An 18,485-nucleotide genomic window follows, 5' to 3' on the forward strand; every position below is an offset into this window, starting at 1 on the left:
CTGACTCTCTTTTTTTTTTTTTTTTTGTGAAACAAATATGGCAGGTAGAAGAGTAAACCATTCCAAAGCAGGGGAAGGAGAAACAAAAGTAATAAAAAAACGTGGTTAAACCACAAGTTCTTTGTTGACTTCAGACACTGGAATACATACAAGCAGTGGAAACTACACTAGGCTGCTAAACATGAAAATAAGTAATGTGACAGTAAAATACAAGATCAGGAAGGCAAAGGCACAAAATAATAACAAGAAATCACTCTGTAAGAGGAAAATCAAGAAAGTACTGAAGGAAAGCTATTAACAGATGGTCTCTTGAAGGTCAAAAGCTCTTTTGCGTCACCCTTCATTGGAAGTAATAACTAAAATTGGGTGGCTTAAATACAGTATGACAAATAAAAGGTGAGATCTGCTAGAATAGGGGGACAAAAAGCAAGGGAGTACTTTAACAAATTAGAGCCTTTCAGATCAGCCACAGCTTTTATTTTTCATACCTGGCTAAAGCTAAGGAGTGTTGCTGGTTGCAAGTACTCTGCAAAGCCTTGCAGAGTTCAGGTGAGGATCAAGAAGAGGAAGAAGGCTAAGCAGCATTCCTGTCTCTAAAACAGCACAGCTGGAAGCATAGATGCCACACACTGGCTTCAATTCCCAGAATATGACTGGAACAAATAATAAAAATAATCCATAAGCACCTAAAAGTTAACAATGCAAATACCAGCAACATGGATTGCTCCAGAACTGCACTGCATCAATCTGAATTATTTCCCTCTCTGACAATGTAACAGGCCTAATGGATGGAGAGAAGAGAGCTAGTAAGTGTTCGTATACAGTGATTTTAACAAGAGTTTTGACACTGCCTCATAAAGACAAGGCAGGGTGATGTAGTCTAGATTAAATCATCATTGAGTGAGTGTATAAAAGAAAGGAACAGTGCCCTCAGATAAGAGTTAGCCATTAACTTATTATGAAAATGGTACTCTTTATGAGTTTAGCAACATTTGTGTATTCATTAATGATCTGGATGACATACACTGAAGATTTTTGTAACATCAATGTGGGAGAAGCTGCAGGACAGAAATATTTATAAGAACAAATGGGAGAAATGGTCTGACAAAGAGATATGACGTTGTTCACTTAGAATTCCCACCTACATGTTACACTTACCCAGAAATAATCACCCAGACGAGTAAAGGATTGGCAACAAATGGATAGGTTCTGCAGGAAAGATCTTGTGCTTCTAGTCAACCACAGCTGGGCACAGGTCAGCAACATCTTGTTGCTGCAAAGAAGACAGAGGCAACAGTGGGCTCCCTGATTAGGAGTTTGCCCTCAAGGCAGAGGAACATTACTCCTCTCAGCATGGGCCAGGCTCTGGCTGAAGCATCACATGCTGGTTTGATGTGGGTGACTGGGAACGAGACCACAGAGCAATGGTTATGAAGGGAGATCTTGAAAATGTGGCCTATGAGAAAAGACTGAAATAATAACAATTTGATGAAGAGGAGACTGAAGTGAGATGGCTACCGCATTTTCTCTGGATTCACTGGCTTTCTCCTGGCCAGCTGCCAGGCAGAGGGCCTGGGATAGAACCCAGGAATGTTCCCAGTCGGCAGATTTAATGTGATCAGACTGTATTAGAGATTGAAGGGAGTTGCTAGAATAGATCCAGGCTGCTGCATGCCATTTGACCCAGTGCCAGAGAATGATCCCCAGTGCGTTTAATTTCCTACTATAAACCTGGATAATAAGTTTTCAAATTATAAAAGGGGACTTCAGTGAGGAAGAGAATCCCTTGTTCTCCACCACCTAGGTATTTAGAGTTAGAAATAATAAGCACCGTATCCAACCAAGAAGTTTTAGTCTGGAAATTAGAAAAAAACAATATTCGGAAGCACCGGAATACATTGCCTTCAGGAAGGCTCCACCACTGAAGGCTCCTGAGGAGAAGCTGGGTAAACCTCTGACGGTGATACCTGAAGAACAACAGATCCTTCCTCATGGCAGAAGTATGGACTGGAAGTCTTTTATGTTCTACTCCAGCCCAATTTTCTGCTCTTCTCTCAAACGCTAGGGATGAATAGTTAAATAGGTACAATTTCCCACTTCATCCAGTGAGAAGTGGGACTTCTTGCAACAGGACTCTCCTTTGTCATTTGTTCTCACAATATTTCGTTATGTAATTCTAGAGTAATCTATAAATTCCTCATAAATTAAGTGCACTGAATTAGCTTTCCCAGTGAGGACTCCATCATTTAACATGGACACTTTGAGAAGCTACTTTGTGTTCACTGTTCACTGTAGAAATTATTTCCTGGCAATTTTGACAAAGACGGCTGATACAAAGAGCTTAGGCTGCCCAAGGACATCACAACCAGTGCAGATAGGTCCAACCAAGAACTAATTACACCAATGAGGTTAAAAAGCATCCATAAACTATACAAAGCTATCAGGGAGGCAAGTACTGCAATCTGGCTAGCTCCTTTGTATGTTTTAGTGCATTTCTGCTGTCATTCTGGGAAGCACTTTAAGCCAAGAGCTTTTCATACCTAGAGAATGATTTAAGCAATGTAGGAACAAACAAAGACAATCTACCAGCCAGGGCGGAGGTGTTGTCTGGAGACCTGCAAGCTAAAAAATAGGTTTTGGTTTTGCTGTCTAACAGACCTGTTCAACAGTGTAAATACATGTAAATATCTTTGACAAGGACAACTATCTCGGGTCTGTTTCAATTAATTTTAGTTCAAGATGGAAATAATTCCCTCTGGAGTCCAAATCGTCCAGATCGCTTAGGCTCCATGACAACCTGTACGAAGGAAGTTGTGTTGGGGTAGCTGGCTGCTCTGTTTCATTTTTTAGAAGTCAGAAGAAATTATCTTGACATTCCTGAAGAGAAAAAGTTGCCAGAAGTTTCTTCTCCATGAGACACAGAGATTTTTCCTTTCGGTGAGAGTGAAATCTTTTTTGACATGCCGCATTGTCACACAAAATGGAAATCTTGAATTTCTAGCCATTCCTGGCTGGTCAGTTAGCTCCTTCCAAAAACTGCCTGCGCTATAAAGAGAATAAAATAGCTTGGAAGACTGGAAGAATTATAGCCACCTCAGGGGTGGAGGGCTGGGACACAGACGTTGCAGCTCAGAGGTTCAAATTTGCTTGCTTACTGCCTTTGGCTTTCACTGACACATGTGTCCTGGTGCTACAATTGCCTTTGAAAATGTTTTTCTGAATTATTTTGTCTTAGTCATACAAGAAATCTACCATAAAGGCAGGTGTGAGACTATAATTTTCAGCATCAGCACAGGGAAAGTTATGTATTTGTTTTCCTGTCCATCTGCTCTGCAGTGATGATGGGACCTAAAGCAGTGTTTCCATTCAGTTTCTATGGTTTAATAATCATCAAATTCTCATACAGAGTCCGTGGCCTGAGCCAAGTTTCTCCGTTAACCAGCCTGAAACATGTTTGCTCCTCAGATGAAATAAGATCAGATTCATTAAGCCCAGTCTGGCCAAAAGGAAAATATATAGATATTTATTTGAAAAGAAAATGCCTAAAATTCCTTCATCCCAGATAATTTATTCCTACTAAATATCATGTGATGCAAATGCATGCAATTCATAACATTTATATGAACCAAAGCTTGGGAAGGCTGATTAATGTATAATGGGCCATGTGTCATGGGCCAGGATACAGGAGAATAGTCTGACAAGAAACTGCATTGATGATTTCAGGTTCTGCCGATACTTAGGTAAATGCTTACATGAAATCCACCTAAAAATAAATAGAATAAAGCTACTTACACACCTCTTCAAGTAGAACCTTCCGCCAGTGACTTATTTGCAAAACACAGAGTGCCTTGGATTTTCAGTAGTCAAGAATACTTTGAGTTCAACTATGGCACTAAGGTAATAAAATAATAAAAAGTTATTTTTTCCCTTATCCTTCATGCATTTTTCATTGAACATTAATCATAGGACAGATTAGGCAAAAAATGTAATTCAAATTTCTATATCGTATTCTCGATGGATATTTTCCCCTGTAATATATCCAGACAAGTTGCATTTTGATATTCAGATAATTTGAAGATGTTCTTTTTATCTTTGTAGCAAATGGTACAGTCACACAGTGCTTTGCCTTTTGCTTATAGATTTTCTATCAACAGGCCTTAGGATAAGTCTTTTCTGTTCTGAATCTGCTAAACTGGAGTTCTTTACAGTGCCATAGTTCAATGGTACTGCTTCACCATGGACTTAGTGCTAAGCACTCGTCATAAATGGAACCACAAGAACAGCCTAATTATCCAAACAAGTTTAAAAGACAATGTACCTGATTCTTCTCCATAAGTACTGGGAGAAGTACCAAAAGAAATCCACAGTCAGTGTTTTAATTGAATGGAAGACAATTTCCTGAACATGAAGTTATCAACACACGACAGAGCTATTTTGTGAATTTAAGTACACAAGTGGCAAATATTTGTGGGTGATACTTTATCTGTTTCAACCTGCCAAGGAGTTGGGCTAGACCCTGAAGATCCATTTCATCTTTTTTTCCTAAGTGTATCTTTTTTATTCTAACATATTGTGTTATTCTAAAAGATGGGAAAGAGTTGTTTCTCAAAAAGAAATATCCACAGAGTGGACATTGTTTTGTTAGTGAGGAGCATTATGGTCAGCTACCAACACTTTGTGAAATAATCAACGTAAACTCATTTTTTAAAAAAGTGAAAGGTTCCCTGTGTTCAGAACCCACATATAATGTAAATCTGTGTAAAATTATAGATAATTATGAAATTCAAGGGATCTTTGAAGAATTTTCACTGATGCTGCATTAAAGGGACATCCTCTCTTTATATGGAAAAGTAGCCCTGTGAAGATGCCCTCTGCTGTTACATGACAGAATTCAGGTGCTCCAAAACCAACGCATACACCACCTTCACAGGACTGAAAAGCCGCTTGGTCCTTCAGTGGCCGGCTTAGAAAGCCTTTTTGACTTCTGAATAACAGAACAGGCCAGGTTAAAACTGGTTATGGTTGTGTTGATTGGTAGCAGTCGCATGTTCGGAGCCGAAATTATGTCAATAGCAGCGCAGCTGCGAAAGTGCAATTGCTTATCACTGTTTGGAGAGAAAGTTACACAGGAGACAAGGAGTCCCCATCTCTCCAGGGGACCTCAGACCCTCTCCTCAAAGAGAAACAGGTGTGATGGTATGGGAAACTGAAAACCAGATTCATCAACAGCCTGCCTTCCTTGCATAGCAGGAGCTGTGCCTAAGCAAAGATGATAACTCCTTATTGCACAGAACAACAGCTTTCTGCAGGCTTCAGATTCAAAAGCATTCAGAAGCACTGAGTCAGGGCCAGCCTTAGCAAAATGAATAATTACACTAAGTCAGACCATTTTCAACATTGGCAAAGCTTTGTTATTGCTTGCTTAAGGAAGATGCTTCTGGAGAGGGAAAAAGGGTCTCCCAGTTGTCCCACCAGCAAGAGACTCAGGGTTTATGGGGTCAGTACTTCTCCAGGTATTGCCTCTGCAAACTTAAGTAAGTCAGCTGAGGGTCAATTTCTTCAGAAGCTGTGACCAAGCTACATTATATATCCATTAGCAAGAGGTGGAGATGGCCAGCGTGGCCGAAAATCAGGCATTAATCTCCTTATGCCTCGCTTTCCCTGCATGAAAACAGCCATGGTATTTCCCCAGGTATGAATGGCTGAATTCACATGCATGGGGTGAAAAGGGCCATTTCAGTCCAGCACAGAGCTCTGCTCCTTTCCCTGGGGGGACGGCTGCACAGCAGCTCATTGCATTAGCTGCAGCCGCATAGATCTACATTATCAGCCCTCAACCCTGACCTAGCAGCAGTATCTGAAAGCTCAGAATGGACCAGATCCAGGTACTTTAGCAGTTTTACAGCTTGTGCTGTTTTACAGCTCTGTGCTGCCTCAGGCAGGCTGTTACCCATACCCAAGCAAGCAAGTTTAAAGCTGGCTTAGCATTTGTGGGTGTCACTACAAACCTGTCTCTACGTTTCAGTATAAACATGAGCCCAGATAAGCTGTGGGGGATACCATTAGCAATGCTCCCCATCTCCTCCCTTGCCCAGCTGACACTACGGGTGCCGGAGCACAGCCCACCCCATAGCCGTGCCCCCTCACTGGGATCAGAGCCCACTGCTCCACCAAAAGCCTGGTGCTATGGCAGCAGCGGATATAACTGGCAGGTTGCAGTCACCCACGGCTTTCCAAAGGAGCAGCATCATTCCATAATACCAAAGGCCGTAATTTGAACGCTACAAACTGCAGGGCCTCAGTTAGAGGGGAAACAGCGAAGCAGGAAGAATGGCCATCTCTATACAGATTATGAGAGATAGATTACAGTCAACTGGAAAAAAAAATCACAGAGCAACAGAGAGGTGGCTGGAAACCTTGGAAAAACCCCAATTCAACAGAACATCAGTATTTTGAGAGTCCCAGCCAGGAAGCAGGACACAGATACCATGCAGTAAAGTGCTGCCAGACATGTTGGTTATTGATTTTTCTGAAGATCCCACCTGAACTGAATGTGTGGACTGAATCCCAATGAGAGTCCCAGATGGAGTAGGCAATTGTGGAGGCAATGGACATATTACTCTTTAGGACTCAAGGGACCAAGATAGGTTTTTACAAGCAGCTAAAACGAAGAAAGAGATCATATGGGAAGGTGCTAGGCTCCTATTGTTTCCGGACGTAAGTCCTATAACCCAGGGCAAAAGGGAAGAATTAACTGTGGTTAAAAAAAAAAAATAAATATTTGAGATATAAAATGTGTCTGCATCAGTTTCTCTGGCTTGCCAAAGAGCATAGTTCACACAGTGAGAAAACCAGCATCTTTGGGGGAGCGGAGGCAGCACAGAAGTTGCTGTCAAAAGCATTTGAGACAGAGAAATTCTTCCTCTCTGCAATGTGCTGTGTCCCCACTGCTCCCCACATCCTGGTGGGTGATGGAGGAGTGTCCCTGCAGCAGAGAGCTGATACTGGCACCATATGGGAGTAGGGGGAAACCTTGTTTCTTTTTCCTTTCTCTTTATTTTGTGTCACCTAGCCTGTGCTGCCATGCTACCATCTGACTAGTGAAAAATGCCTGCAACTGCTGCCAGGAGTTTTAGGATAAGCACACCCAGTCCATCACAAAAACACATCTGACAATGGTACATGGAGTGGGTGTAATCGCTATGCAAACACCAAATATATGGTTAACTATTTTGGCATTTTCATCCATCTCCTGACTGTGTTTAATGTTACAAAACAATACCAGTAATGTCAGTGCCCCCCCGGCTTTCCCAGCAGAGCTGAGTCCAAGACCCTGGATGGTGTCTGCTTGGTACAGCCTAAAAATTAGCCTTGACTAATATCAGCTCAGGTGCCCAGAAAGGTACAGACTTCTGCGTATGCCCTCCTCCCTGGAAACCTGGGGTTTTCTGAAGGGGAAAAAACATGACTGCTTTCCCTTCCCTCTGCCTGCAAGGGAGCCTGGGGCCCAACGGTGGCTATTTGCCCCCCAAAACCAAGCCCCAGGTTCTCAGGAGAGCAGAAAAGCTAAAGAAAAGGCGTTCATGAAGCCGAACAGGTGGGAGGTGGAAAGCCACGGTCAAATTGTGTGTGAACATCCCGCTCTCTGGAAGTAGCTCTCCAGGCCGGAGCAGCCACTGCGGGTTGCTACAGAGCATCATGGGGCACGTGTCTCCCGCATGCCCTGGTGCTCCCGGTACCAACCCTACTACTGGCTACGTGCAGCATCCCTCAAAGCCACCACACCTGGGCTGTTGGCTGCACCCTCCGCATCTAAGGAGCACCGCTTCAGGGATCCCACATCAACTGCTTTTATTTTATGCATCTCCAGCCCTCTCCTGGTGTCTCTCCTCACATGCACACGTACAGCTTAAAGCCTGACAAGAGATTTGCCACCACCAGTAGCCACTGCTTCTGAAAACACCTCAGCAACCACTAATTCTCCCTTCCCCTTTCTCTCCTTCATACGTCCTCCTCCTCATGGCAAGAAACAGGCCAGAATAATAGACACATTTTTTACTGCTGATTCCACAGATTTTCCCGACTGCGATAGTAATGCTCCACCATTAGGGCTGGGCTCCTGCCTCCAGTTCATGTGAATACATGCAAATGTGTTGAACTGAAGCAGCAAGAGACCCACTTGCTAATAATACCCATTGAAACACACTGCCATTTGACTACCTTCTGCTTAATCCCTTCATTTTCTTCAACAAATGAGATTTGCTGCTATTGCCCAGACACAATGCAGTAATGACCGAGGAAGGAGGCTCCCCCATGCAAAGAGATGCTTAGCTAGAAAATAAACAAATAAATCAAATAAATAAAAAGCCACCCCACATTAAATGAAGTTGCGCTGCCACCTCAGGTTACCATCTGTTTCTACTTTGATTCCAGTGTTTCCGTCAGACCGTTTTGTCAACTACCTATGAGTTCAGCTGGCGGCTGTTGTTTCTAAACACGGTGGGGCCCCAGGAGAGACCCAGCGCCCCTTTCTCCTGGTCCCAGACACTGGGATATGATCTAGGAGAGAAAGCAGGGGGGAAAGGAAATAGAGAGAGTGAAAGAGCAAAAGATTAAAGAGAGAGAGAGAAAGAAGGAAAGAGGGGATGGAAGAAAGAAGGAAAGAAGGAAGAAAAGGAGAGATCCTTCCCACTATCCTGCATTTTACTAATCTCTTTCTTTCTTTTTAAAACAGCTCTTCAGTTTGGAGGGATATTAAAAATAGAAGAGTGTTAGATTTGGCAATAAATTAATGTCCAGATGAAGGGAAAACAATTACAAATTGGAAACAGATTTATTCACACTCAGTGCATTAATGAAAACGCTTAAAAAAAGCTAAACTGGGTATACTGTGTGGAAAAAAATAATGGCCCAGCAGGTCTACTTTTTATTAACAACTCATCAGTAAGCAGGTTGTAATTCATAACAAAGAATTTACCCCAAGGAACACCACAGGACTGTGAGCTTTTTAGTTTCCTAAGAAAATACATATGTTGTTCCACTTGGTTTCCTTTCAATAAAACCCACCAGTTAGCACTTCATTTTCGAGCTGTTCTGACAAATCAGGTGAGTTAGCTTTGTAGAAAAAACAGAAGCCAACTTTTCAGCTGAGAATTTTAGGGAATTTTTTAATAACTTAAATAAATTTCCCAAACGGCAAGGAAGCATGATAAAAGGCTGTGAAATGAGTTTGTTTGGAACAGCTTGAAAGAATTTTTCTTTTAATTTGCTTCATTAATTTTTCCTGAGGAAATATTTAGGGATACATCCCTTACTGCTAAGGTATGTGTTTGAGACAAAAGGAATTTTTATGATTTTTGTTGTGTTTTTATAGTGTCTTGAAACCTGATTAAAGATACTGATGAAAACCTGCCCACTAGTTTGCAGCTAGGTGCAAGGCCTAAAGGAGATTGAGGCGCCAAGAAATCGGTTTTGTGAAGGTCACTCTCATACAACGTGTCTCTTACAATATCCTGTATCGTTTTGTTTGGCTGCTCCTATCACCTACATACAGAAAAGCCCTCTTGAAGGAAGAAAATAATCAAGGAGGAAAGTAGGAAACCCGAGAGAATTATATGAAATGCAAAGAAAGAAAAAGGAACCAAGGTGCAAAACCAGTCCAGATTTAGATAAATCACTTCAGCTTAAATTATTACAGTGCAGTGCTGGTCAGGACATGCAGTGTCCAGCCTGGATTTGGTTCAGAGAGGTAACAGACCCGCCACAAGTGCCAGCAGCTCCTGGTTGTACCAGTGTGTGTTATAGCTGAGCAGGATCCTCCCTCCGTTCAGTCGTTCTTCAGAAGGAAGTGGGCTTCCCAGGATTTTATCATCACACTCAGTCCTTTCCACATGGTTTAACAGAGCAGAGATCTGGTGCAAGGCTCCTATCAACTTCTCATTTCATATACACAACATACACATTTCATCAAACATCAAAGAAGCAAAATTAACTGGCTGCTCCAGGATTAAAAAAAATTATAATGGAATGTAATTTGAGATGCAGAGGACACTGAATTCTTAGTTATTTGTCATTCCTGACTTGGCTAGAGAGGAGCACTGGAAGAGCAGGGACTATTAAGGAACACAGTGCTTACATAGAAAGACTCCTTATAGCCACTGATGTATTTAGACTGAGTAAATGCAACTGGAAACTAATTCTAAATCTTCTCCAAAAGCAGAAATAATTGGAGTTGAGAGACAATAGTTTCTCTTGAATCTGCTGTGTCTCTGATGAACACCCACCCCACAGCTGGGTGCAAATCACAGGGACTTTCAGCTCTGAGTGGAAGAGACGTGCACAATTACTTGTTTCAGAAATGGTGAGATGCAGGAGTGTGATGGTTCACATGTCACTGCCATAACTAGGTAGGGTCAGCAAGAGCTCCAAGAGCACATGCAAGTGGCAAAGGTCTCTGTGACATACATGTAGGTTATAAAGTTCGTATGAATAGATCCAGGAACGCTCTCGGGGTCAACAGCAATCTTTTAGAAGGACTGGCTCTCCATAAAACTGCTTAAAGCAGCTTAAATCAGTAAAGACTCTCCCTGGAAGATACTATTAGAACACTTCTAAGGCAGGACTTTTAGACCTTTACCTGCAGACCCACTGTGCAGGATCCAGCTGCAGAGAAGGAGCAGTCCAGCTACGTCAAAAAACCCCTATTTCTGTGAATGTCAGGCTGAAAGTAGGACTCAAACATTGATATTTCCAAAGCACTTCATCCGAGAAATGCTGGTCAGGCAAGTAGTTAATGCTCAGAGACCTCTGCAGTGACATACAAATGGAAACAACCCACTCCCTCTTCCATTACAGTAGGTCTGGGCCATGGTATCCTCTGCAACTGAAGACAGTTTAAGTGCTTAAGGATGCAGCTCATAGCTTGGAAAGTGTAGGCAGCTGAAGCATTTAGGCACATGAAATCACTGCAAGATTAAAATACTTATTGTGTTCATCCACTTCTAGCCAATCTGCAATTTGTAATCTGTCCAGAAAAAAATGAGATCATATATCTGCTACTCAAATTATTTTGCTATCTGCCAAAGAATGCTTCTGGGAAGGGTTATTCTTCCCAGCAGAAATGTAGGAAATAAGTTGGAAAACATTAATTCATATTAATAAAAAAGGCCTGTGAAGACAACAGCTGTTTGATCCTTAGATAAACTGTAGACAGTTTTCACTATTTAAGTCGTCGTGAGTGATGTACTGTAGGTTTAGAGGGAAAAAAGGAGCCAAGAGAAAGAGGAGAGAAAAGAAAAAAGCCTGGAGAAAATATTTACTTGCATACTTTTCCTAGGAAAATATAAATGTGGGTAAAGAAACAGACTTGTTTAGATACCGTGTGGCCCTCCCTGAGGGATCTGGAGTAGATACTTTCCACCTACTCCTAAGCTTGCTTCAGCAGTCACGGCAGGGGTTTCTGTGGTGGGACTCTTGTGGGCACAGGCTTTACAGGTGTTTGCAGAAAGACAGGTGTGGAGGATTGATGGCACCTTTTGGGCCGGAGGATGGCAGCTGTGCTGACATGGCAGCAACGGGAGTCTGGCTGCAAGGGGACCCTGCCTGAGGGAACTGGGGAGCTGTGAGGAACTGGTGCGGATGGGGCAGCCACATCTGAAAAGCGCTATGGCAGGTGAGGGGGAATCCAAGACATGAATTAGTTTAAATTGTCTTGCCACCTGAGAGGGGCTGTAAGTGCCTCTCAGGGTGGGCAGTGCTCTCAGGCAGACCTTCACGCTCCTTCCTCTACTGCAGCGGCTCTCCTGGCTCCCCGAGGCCACTCCTCTGTGGCCACAACTCACCTCTAGGTGCCTTTGAAACAAGAACTGTGCTGGAAGAGAAAACAGAAACCAGCACACACGGTATCTGCTCCAGAGGCAGGGGCATATGTGGGGGGCATGAGGATGGACACAGCTCTCGGGTGCTCTCCACTGCGCCTCATCCAGGAGGGGGGTCTAATCAGCTATGTCTGCCCTGGCGTGGAGTCTCCAGCGGCAACAAGAGGGAGGCTTTCCTCGGGTCACGGCCAGAGCAGAAGGGGACATGACACTGTCGCCTTCTCCAGCCTGAGCCCTGGACGGAAAACCTGGGTAGCAGGAAAGTTTCTTCACTCCCAGTCCTGATTTCTCTGTTTCTGCTGGTGAAACCAGTCTGGGTGATCTCTTTGTATTTTATTGACCTGATTGCTTTGGATACCAAAATGACTGGATATCTCATACATCTTAAGTTTATATTAAATATAAAACTTCCAGTCTGGAGGTTGGTTTTTTTTCCCTGAATTCCAGAATTAATATTTATTCCCTGATGTCCCCACCCAACTCCCTTTCCTGAGAGCCTGGCAGATGGTGGGGCTCACTGCAGTCGCTTGTGCAGGGGTGGACCAGGTGACTTGAGGAACCCTCTGGGAGGCCTGTTGATATGTGTTTGTCAGTGGAACAGACAGCTCACTGTAGCTCCCATTTACAAGCTTCTTAAACTAGCTTCTAAACTAGCTTTTAACAAAGAAAATGTGTTAAAGTACCAATAAAACTGCTCTAATAAGCCCTCCATAGCAAACTCCTAATTGAAGCTCATAAAGAGAGCTCTAAACAGTATTTAAAGTGCAAAGAAAACATATTGGCCCTCAATGCAAACAAGTAGATGTGGTGCTGATGCTTTTTATTTGACCAACATGAAAGCTGTAGAACACAAAAATGTAGGTGTGGGATGTGTGTGGTTAGAAAGCTGGTTACTGGACTTACGGGCAGGTTTAAAATCTCTCCTTCACCAAGTAGGCAGCTTGGCTCCAGTGCATACAACCTGCTCAGAAACTTGTACAAATGCCTTTTTCACTTGTACGCTTTCCCACACACATGGATGTACCTGCAAATGTAGGACAGAGCACGCATACATTTCACTTCCTACTTACTGACTGACTTTTTTATTTCAACTACTGCAAATTGTCCTTGTCCTCTCGGTGCTCCCATGTCACAGTTTAGGTCCTCAATGACAGCACAGAATCTGAAATTACTCTGCATCACATTGAGAGCATGCAGTGACTCTTCTTGACTCCTGCCAAGCACCCAAATGCTGAAAGTGCTTTGAGGGCTTCCAAGACTCTGCTTTGAGAGCTCCCCCAGGAGCAACAATGGTAAGTTCCCTCTAAATCTACAGGTTTCTACATGGCCTAAGGGAAGGGAAGCACACACAGATGTTAAAGAGGAGGCATAGGAAAGGCAAACTACATTTGAGAATGGCATAGCTTGGGAGAGAACAGAGCAACTCATGGCAACCCATCTCACCTCACTGCAACTTCTGTCCCATGCAGAAGCAAACTTAGAAATAAAATATATCTTCCTTCCAGTTGTATATCCAGCTATGAGCTCTACAGGATGGATTTTCCAGTAAAAAGCAGTTGCCTTGGTCCTCCAGATACTGCAGCACTTGTTCCCGCTGAAGGCAATAAAATTATGATGGCAGGGCTATCAAATGTCCTGCTGGCCAGGACACACACCGGGGTGTGTTTAGCTCAGGACATGCAGGTACCGCTAAAGCACATCAGAAAACTCCAGTTGTATCCAGTCTGCCTGGCTCTTGGCTTCCTGAGCGGTAGGGAGAGGCAGCCGGAGCAGCCGGGCAGCCACATGTGGAGGGGAGTGGGGATGGGACTCAGTCTGGTGGGGGAAGGGAGAGTTAAAAATACCATGGGATGAAATTTTGGGATCAAAGGAGAGGAAATAATAGACTTTGAAGATGGAGAAGGAGGGAAAAGGAAGACTTAGAAGACACCATTAAATTAAAAATCTTTTGAAAAAGCACTCAAACCTTGTACAGCGTATTTGGGCTGCAAGGCTGATACATCTAGTGGTGTTGTCCTCTGATTTCCATCTTCCTCAAGCTCTTTTCAAGGCAGAGCTGCATTAAAAACCATTGTGCTGCTGATGAAACACTTTGTGGTTTTGCCTCAAGTAATTCACTGTTTTCCACAAAAACTAAAGGCATTTTTTATAGGCAAAAGCTGTCATTTCACTGTGCTAAGCTGTTTCTGCCATAAAAAGGTGTGATTTCACTTCCTGCACATGTGTGAAAATTTAGGACGTGTTCCAGTATAAAAGAACATGTTGCCACATGAAAAGCCGCGTTTTTAACAGCATTTGCAAAATCTCACCCTTGACCAAATTTGTCAGTTCTCACAAAATCTTAAAGACCAGACCGTGACTTGTTTTTCTGAGTGCACAGAAGTGTTAAAATACTGCAGTGATGGGAAAACAAGGAGGGAAGAAAAAAAAAAAAAAAAAGGAAAACAAAAGAAAAAGAATAGGAGAAAGAAAAGGAGGGAAAAAGAGAGAAGAGAAGAGAAAAGAGCACAAAAGAAAGAGTAGAAAGAGTCCCATATAAGCAGGGGCTTGAGACAATGCGAAGTGTGGAATTTGCAAAGTCTTTCAGTGGCGTAAAGATCACCTGCCTCAGACAGAAGCTATCATCCCTGTCAGACTAAAGCTCTCTGACCCTGGAATTCAGCACAAAATGGGAGCCTTGAGACCTTGCGGGACCATGGTATGCTAGAGGAGGGGAGGACCCCGTCCCATGAAGCACACCACCTGCCTGAGGGATGCTGCAGACCTCCTGTTACGCCCGGAACCTGGAAAACAGCAGGAACCTGGAAAACAGCAGGTTCAAGATGGCAAGACAAAGAAATCTGAAAGTTTCCCTAAAATCAGTTAGATAACTCTTGTGAGGCTGGGCACCAAAGCTTCTCCATGTAAGCAGAACCTACAGGTTAAATAAGACTGGGATGCATCATGCACAGTGAGGTTAAGAGAAGAAATGGTTGATGAAAGCTCTCAGGCCATCAGTACATCCTATGAAATCGTCGTAAGACCAAAGTAGTTTCTCATTTTCAGCTACAAGGCTAGAAATACTGAAATACAAAAGGCTGACAAAGTTATTTAACTAATCAAAACTGAACCCTTCTAAAGCAGAGAATCTAATGTAGCTGGTTTCCCCACCCAGAGTAGAAAAAAAATTAAAGAAAGTTAAATGGGAATTTTTGGTATTTGGATTTTTGTTTACTTCAAAGTAACCTTGCTCAGTGTGATACCCATGTTCTACATATGGCCTACAGTGTCTTTAGTGTCTTGCTAGCACTCAGATGTACTCAATATTGCTTCATTATGAAGTTTCAGAAATGACTTAAAACACTATCAAAGGGCCAAGGCACTGCAATGAAGTTCACCAAAATCAGCAAGAAATGCTCCATTTCAATTGGAATTCTGAGTCCTGATGAAAACTAAAGTCAAGAGAGAGCTTTGGGTCAAGACCTGAATCAGCTCTCCAAAGCAGGTGCAGAACAGTGAATAAATCTGGGGCTGAAGTCAATTAGACGCACTCAGGTTTGCTCAGTTAGCCATTCTTTTGATGTCTCAATCCAGCAGAAAAGTAAAAAATGCTCAGTTTACTCATTTCTTCAGCTGTGGGGGTGGGAGGTCCTCTTTCAGTATTGAAGCAGAAAAGCTTCTCTGGACTTCTTTTTCTTCTCAGTCTCACATGTTACTATGTTTTGTGCAAGGGGGCTGGTTTGCAGATGCAGATGTTCAGATGGAGTACTGAGCAACAGGGTCCCAAAGGGCACTGTGGGCAATGCCTCAGAATATTAAAGGAGAGCAAGTTGATGTTAAACCAGCATAAGCTGAAGGTGAAATGGCACAAGGCTAGGTTCAGTTCTGCAGCACTTAAAATTTCATACACTGCAGCTAGGAAGCCCGTTATCTTCAGCAAATGCTCCTGGGGAACAAGCTGGGATGGATCTCACAAAAAACCAAAAAACACTGCATAAAGAGGCTGAGCTTCATAACTGGAAATGACCTGAAGAAGAACATAAAGAAGTGTGCCAGAAGAAAAGGTATAGGATTGTCCTGATCTGCAGGTATAGGATTGCACTTACGGGCCCTCAGAGCTCATGTGTCAGGATTCACAGTCAAGAGCATCACCAGGTGGACAGCAGCACCCTTCCATCTCTGAAAGTCTCGTAACCTCTTAAAACTCTTAAATCTTGGCAATTGCTTTACTCACCGCAGCCATGAGAGATTCAGGTGTAACTGTGCCTTCCTGATCATCCGACTTCCTTGGTGCCCTCGTGCTCCCTCGGTTTCTTGGTGCTCAAACTCTTTTTACCAAGAGTGGGATACTCATGTGGTCCTGGGATGGTGGGAGGAAAACCTGCATCTAGTGCACTCACACAGGATAGGGTCAGAAAATCATCCTGGCTTCCCTCCCCATCTCTCCCCTCCAGAAGCTGCTGGCATAGCAGTTTCCAACTCCTCAGGTGGACCCTCTCTTCCAAAATAAAAACATCCCTGTCCCAGAACAATTAATTTCACCTTTGCAGGTGGAATATTAATTATTTTTTAACAAATTTAGTCTTATCCTACAAAATAAGGAGGTTTATCCTGTAAGATAGTTTTACCCCACGAGAGAATAAGGGAGTTATCCTGGTGGTGTTAAATTATACTGGAATCGCCCAAGCAGAATTGCTATTTTAAACTATCCAATTCTGCATGCCCAGACAAGGCCTTAGACCTTTAGTAGATAAATTCAACATGAACCTGTTTTCCAAAGCAGAACTAAAGCAGATTCAAGGATTATTTATAGCAATGGACACAGGTACATTGCATTCAGACACAAGCTACAATCTGCCCCATAGCACTGAAACTGTTGTTGGTAAAGCTACGGATTAACTTCCTGTACCTTACCATAGTGACGTGTACTCAAAACACACCAGCTTGTAACCTCAGACCACAGCTATCCCCGTGGAGACAAAGCACTGGATGTCTTGAGGATGGCATCAATACAATATCGAAGGCTCAAGCTGTTGGATACAAGCCAAAGAACATAAATTAAGAAACATTTTACAGTCTAAATCTATTGGAAACTGTATGCAGATCTGACCCTTTTCAGGGTGATTTGAAAAGCACATGGGTTTAGATTACTTTGATGGATTAAGTATTTTACTGAACTGTCTGCTTTAGCAGGTTCAAGTCAAATTTCAAAGAACAAAATCATAACATTTTTAAATATTTGTGTATTGTGGGATAAATCAAATAGTTCATGAAGTGAAACCTGGGGCCTGCTAAAATCACCAGGAGTTTCCCTTTTGGAAACTCCTGTTGACTTCCAGAGTGACAGGATTTCATCCTTGAGAAAATTCTCCAAAACTGGGTAAACATGGTATCCTTTTCTTCTAACTAAAGCAATCTGGAGCTAAAAAAAAAATACCTTTTTATCAGTAAAGATACATCATACAGGGTCCTTTAGGAGACAAAAGCTACAAAGACAGGTTTCCTAGCATTAACACCATAATGTTTCCATATTCTTCCCCCATACAAGGTTGTAGGAAAACTGTTTCTCATGCAGTATCTGTTGAACTCAACAGGACTGCAGAATTCTCCTCCCAGTCTGCCAGTGTCTTCATTCATTTTTTTATCTTTGTCTGCACCCAACCCTGGCAGCTGACAGACTCGATGTGTAATACAGCTGACACTACTCATGTGCAGTTCAAGGATCCATTTTTGGGTAAGCAAGAGCTAGTATAATTGCAGTGGGCTGGTTGCTAGCGCAGATGTGCATCCTTCAAACATTTGTTTGTGTTTCTTTGTTGACAATGAATACCCTGGCATAAGACAAACAGAAAGGAGAGGAAGGCACAGGCACAGAAAAGTGGTCAGACCACCATAATGATGAATTGTCCATGGCCCTGCTACCCACCCAGCTGTGCCCACCCGCTCTGTGGGATGTGGTGGGGTGGATGAAGGGATGACTGGCTGCCAGCCAAAGTAGCCCCCTCAGCCTTCCCCCATCGCCTGGAAATCACAGGGCACCAGCAAAACCGTGCTACTTACATGCGAGGAAACACTAAGCCAGCAATCATTTGTGCCTTTGTCACCTGCACTTAACCACTCCAGTAACAAATTTTACCAGGTTATTTGAGATTTACCAACAGCTGAGAGGCCAGTAAGATTGTTTAACAGTGAAAATTCATCTGCAGATGTATTTCTTTAGATTGAAGAAGTCTTGTATCTTCTGACTTGTGTGCCAACAATGTAGTTGATCAGTTATCTCTCTGGGATAACTTCAGGATTCCACCAGGAAAGGTACTCAGTCTCCTGCAATCTGACCCTGATGCCACAGGACTGAACTGCGCAATTTCCACTGGCTTTAAGAGTGCAGTCAAAACCCTGTGACTGTGCTGGGAGCAGAGTATTCACAGGCACATCTCTAGCAGTCCCTGGGACATGCCATATCATTGACTCTGGCATGTTTTCGTGTGCAAATGCACCAGAAGGCCAGAGCCACACAATAGTGTAGGTACACAATGCCTGCCTCTACACAGGCTCAAAATCTGAGCTCTCTGGGCTCAAAATCCATTTCCTCTGAACTGAACATGGCTGGCACCCATTCCCCTGGAGACC

At 43.1% G+C, this 18,485-nt stretch overlaps 1 long non-coding RNA gene across 2 annotated transcripts in view; it reads right to left on the bottom strand.

Annotated features, from left to right (window-relative positions):
• Nucleotides 1-18,485, bottom strand: part of LOC119150520 — a 141,157-nt gene that overhangs the window by 1,652 nt on the left and 121,020 nt on the right. For both annotated transcript variants that reach the window (XR_005105098.1, XR_005105097.1), the window contains exons 5-6: nucleotides 16,770-16,885; nucleotides 16,090-16,215 (exon numbers count right to left, since the gene is read on the bottom strand). This is a non-coding gene — a long non-coding RNA (uncharacterized LOC119150520). The remainder of the gene's footprint in view (nucleotides 1-16,089; nucleotides 16,216-16,769; nucleotides 16,886-18,485) is intronic.

The sequence above is a fragment of the Falco rusticolus genome, chromosome 6 (genome assembly GCF_015220075.1).
Source record: "Falco rusticolus isolate bFalRus1 chromosome 6, bFalRus1.pri, whole genome shotgun sequence".
Taxonomy (NCBI): Eukaryota; Metazoa; Chordata; class Aves; order Falconiformes; family Falconidae; genus Falco; species Falco rusticolus.